This window comes from Triticum urartu, chromosome 3 (assembly GCF_003073215.2).
Source record: "Triticum urartu cultivar G1812 chromosome 3, Tu2.1, whole genome shotgun sequence".
NCBI classification, from domain to species: Eukaryota; Viridiplantae; Streptophyta; class Magnoliopsida; order Poales; family Poaceae; genus Triticum; species Triticum urartu.
Window position 1 is genome coordinate 704,167,890 of NC_053024.1, and position 4,251 is coordinate 704,172,140.

The following is a 4,251-nucleotide window of genomic DNA, read 5'->3' on the forward strand; positions in this document are numbered from 1 at the left end:
TTGTGAACCAAGAATTATATTTTAGAACTTGTGTAATTGGACATCTTGTTTAACCATGTATGGCTGAAATATGCTCCTGTTTGTTGCTGAAATCTGATTATCTATGTTGCTGAAATGTGGTATGGTTTTGTTGTCGAAATATTATTCTTTCTTGGTTCTATGTTTCCTTATATATGTCGATTTCCCCGCGGGTTCCCCATGGGTTTAGAAAATTCGATGGGTTTAGGGGACGGACGAAAAACTAGCCCCTCGCATGGTGACGGGGACGGGGACGGGTTTACGATTTTTTCATGAGGATGAGTTTGGGAAGGCAAAACCCGATAGATTTCATCCCCGTTGCCATCTTGAGTTGAGCCCAACCTTGCCCGGACTCTAGAAACTAGACGAATCCCCCAAAAAACTAAACGAACCCAATACAAACTTGGCCGGTAAGCCCAACCCTGCCGGGACTCTAGCGTGTGCAAACCTAGAAATTCACCAAGCCACTACACGGTGTACACCGCCCCTCGCCTCGAAACTCGGCATCGGCAGCACTCAGCGGCAGAAGCGGCGGCGAGCAATGTATTTGTCAGGGAGGAACGGGACGAGCATCTCGCCGTCGGGCACCGACCTCGCCTCCAACACCACCACCTCCTCCACAGACCCGGCAGAAACCGCCTCGTCCTCGTCGTACTTCCTACCCGAGCTGATCCCACTGGTCGCGAGCCGGCTGACGACCCTACAGGATTTCTTCGCCCTCCGCGCCACCTGCCGCACCTACCGGGCTCTCCTCCCGCTGTCGCCGTCCAACCTCGCCTCCCAGGCTCCGCTCCTCCTCGTCCCCCACAAGGCATCTTCCTCGGAAGCCCTCTTCCACATCCCACTCCGCCGCATCCTCCGCTTCCGCCTCCCCCGCACCGCCCTAGCTCAACATGACCCCAGCAATGACGAATTCGATTCCTTTGGTTGCCGTGTCGCCATCGAGGACAGCGATGCCGTGGGCAGCCACCGCGAGCTCCACATCTGCCACCTCTTCACAGGCGAGCGAGTCCGCCTGCCCAATCCCCTGAAGTACTACGAAGGAATCATCTTTGCCGGCGACCTCATTCTCACCTTTAATCGATACCATTACCACCACACCGTCCACTACTGCCGCATTGGGGACAATCGCTGGCAAGAGGCGTGGTGCGATGAAGGCTACAGGTTTCGTGACCTGATTTTCGTGAAAGGCACCCTCTACGCATTGATCTATCCAAATCACAGCCTCGCTGTCGTCGAGCTTGACAACACTTCCGCGGTACTGTCGTTTCTTGGAGGTGAATCGAGTGCAGAAATAGTTGAAAATTCTTCGATGTTGAGGCTAGCAGAGTGCCGTGGTGAGCTATTGCTCATTAGTGCTGTGAGGTTCAGGGCTGGTCCTGAGATTTTGGGGGCCCGGGGCGAACCTAAAATCCGGGGCCTTTAGTAAACACATCATAGTAGTAAAAATAAATTTATGTATATATGAATATTTAGCAATAACACTCCAATGCATTCAAAATCAGTGTGCGTATCAAATAATTTATACATAATACTTTAAAAATTTCTTCTAACATTCCTCGATGCAAAGTCGCTTATGATGGGGTCGATGTCAATCTCATCCAATAATTTCTTCTCGATACATGATGTAGCCAAACCATTTAACCTCTCTTGAATCATTGTTGACCTCAAATAATTCTTCAACAATTTCAGCTTTGAAAAGCTTCTTTCAGCCGATGTGACCGTCACAGGCACAGTAAATAAGATGCGATAAGCAATGAAGATATTTGGATAACAATCAACTTCTTTGACATGCCCAAAAATCTCCATGGCAGACATTACGCCATTTGGCAAAGTGAATCTCATAATCTTCAATTCAGAAATAAGATCATATACCTCTACATCAGATGAACCAATGATCTAATCCATCATGTGCTAAGGAACTCTGACTCCTGCTACTGCTAGACTTGAAGATCTTACAACAAAAGCAAAAAACTTTGTCAACACCTTCTGAATAAACTAGCCATTTTCTATCATGTTTCTCTCCATTGCTTAATTTCCTATGATAATGAACATAGGAAAAATGTCTTCCTGCATCATCTACACGGTATTCCATTTTATCCTCTTCCTCTCTCATTGGCCCTTTCTCAACTAATACATCTCTTGCTTTATTGTCAAGATTATCCCAATTTCTTGGATCATAAATATCAGGAGTATAGACTGGTTCATCAACACTAGGAGACTGTTCTTGTGCATCCGATGAATTACCTATATTCTCGGAGCCACTTACATTGTTGTCGTCGATGTTGGTGTCGGCATTTTCTTCTTGCTGATCGGATTCTGAATTCACATTATTTTGTTGCTCTTCCTTTATGGCAACTATCGCCAACTCATCACCTCAGTTTATCGAAGTAGTGGAAGTACGCTTGAAATATCTGTGCACATGTCCATGTTGTGATTGTACCAATTTATCTGCGGCCTTCTTCTTTTTCCTTTTTTTGCTACCTGATGCATACTTCCTATTTCTCGGAGGCATGCTAAAACACAATCCTGAAAAAGTAATTTTTGCATCAATTATTGAACAGTACCACATACGCATCAAGGAACGGCCAAACACAAATATAGTATACCTGGTTCTGATGGTCTGAATTCTGATAGCGTCAGTCCGAGTGCTGTCTGCAGCGCCTAGACTCGGAGAGCAATGAGCAATTGACCAAGACTGAGGGCCCCCTCAATTGAAATCAGCTGTGAACTGTATTAGGAAGGAGATTAGGAGAAGAGAATTAGAAATTAGCAAGAGGCATATGGCAGTCGGCAGACCTGCAGTACGGCGCGTCGGCGACGGCGGGCGGCAGCCTAGGGATTGTGTTTTAGCATGCCTCCGAGAAAGGATCGAACTGTGGCCTGCGTGATGAGACGGGTCGAACTGTCGAGAATCGACAGGATCACGATCGGCCTTTTTTTCTAGGTGAAGCCGTGAAAGGATAGCATATGTTGTCTTTTTTTTAACGTGGAGGATGAAGGAAAGCGATCGCTAATCAAGCCGCGCATGTCTCTAATCCTGCCGCTGCGGCTCGTTTCGCTTGCGAGACTCTGCGTGTGCGTGAAAGGCTGATGAAAGGCCTCGCCTTTGGCTATTTTGTTTGACATAGGCCTACAGCCTGCTATACGTATATACCTAGTACATACCTGGGTGAGGGCCCCTACCTTGTGGGGGCCTGGGTGGCCGCCCCCCTGCCCCTCCCCAGGGCCGGCCCTGGTGAGGTTCCCGGTGGGGTACCATCTTTTCCAGTGGCAATCTGGTAATAGGAAGTGGGTGAGGACTATACCACCCTTGGTGGCTGTAGCTTGTTCTTTAATGTTTTCCAGTTTGCAGGTTGTCTTGGTCCGGATCATCCGGCAGTTCGAGGGAACTGCTTGTACATCATTAAGTCCAATGGGCAGTGTATCAAGTATTCTTTGGTTGATGGATCTTCGCATGAACTCGTTGCCGACTACGCAGGACGACCACGGGCTTGGGTACTTCCAAGCATTTGTTGATGCAATACAATTGCTACCAAAACTATACAGAAGTGACTTGTTATAATTGCTTAGTTTACGTTTTCTGTCTGTTAATATCAAAATATTTCAAGGAACTCATTAGCAACAAGTGTGTATTTGAACTTGGTATGAATGGACATCCTACTCACTTCAAATATTTGATAATAATGTACAGAAGGCCTTTAAATTAGTTGAGCATACTTTACTTATTTCTCTATAACACTGCATGATGACATCAGCAAATAGTGGAATTAGTATTTAAGAAATGAACGGAGACTATTACCTGGTAATAATAGAACATATGCATATCGCAAACCAAGATTGTGATCTAATTATGCAGGTCGAATGATCTAACCGAAGAAGTAGAACCAAATTAAAGTACAAGATTTGATCTTTATAGACTACAAAAACAAATATTAACTACGAGACAAGACTTTGCATTGGTTATCCGTTCATGTAGTTGAATGATTTAGTTACATCTGAATTGCTTTCAGAATTTGCTTTATGAAAACTTCTGATTGAAATTTTATTCATAGCTCGCGCCAATTTTCTTTGCTTGATTAGGGTATATAGTTCATCAACATAGGCTATTGCCCCACTAAAAAAACTAGGCTATCGTGTCTCTGCATGATCTTCTTATAAGTTTACACATTGAAGGCGAATTCCCCCCCTGACCCCGTATGTTAGAATCCTGGCTCTGTCCCTGGGGGGATT

The 4,251-nt window shown here is 45.5% G+C and overlaps 1 pseudogene; it reads left to right on the plus strand.

Moving 5' to 3' along the window:
* The first annotated feature begins 559 nt into the window (after positions 1–559).
* LOC125547237 lies at positions 560–3,660 on the plus strand (annotated as a pseudogene).
* The last annotated feature ends 591 nt before the right edge of the window (positions 3,661–4,251 follow it).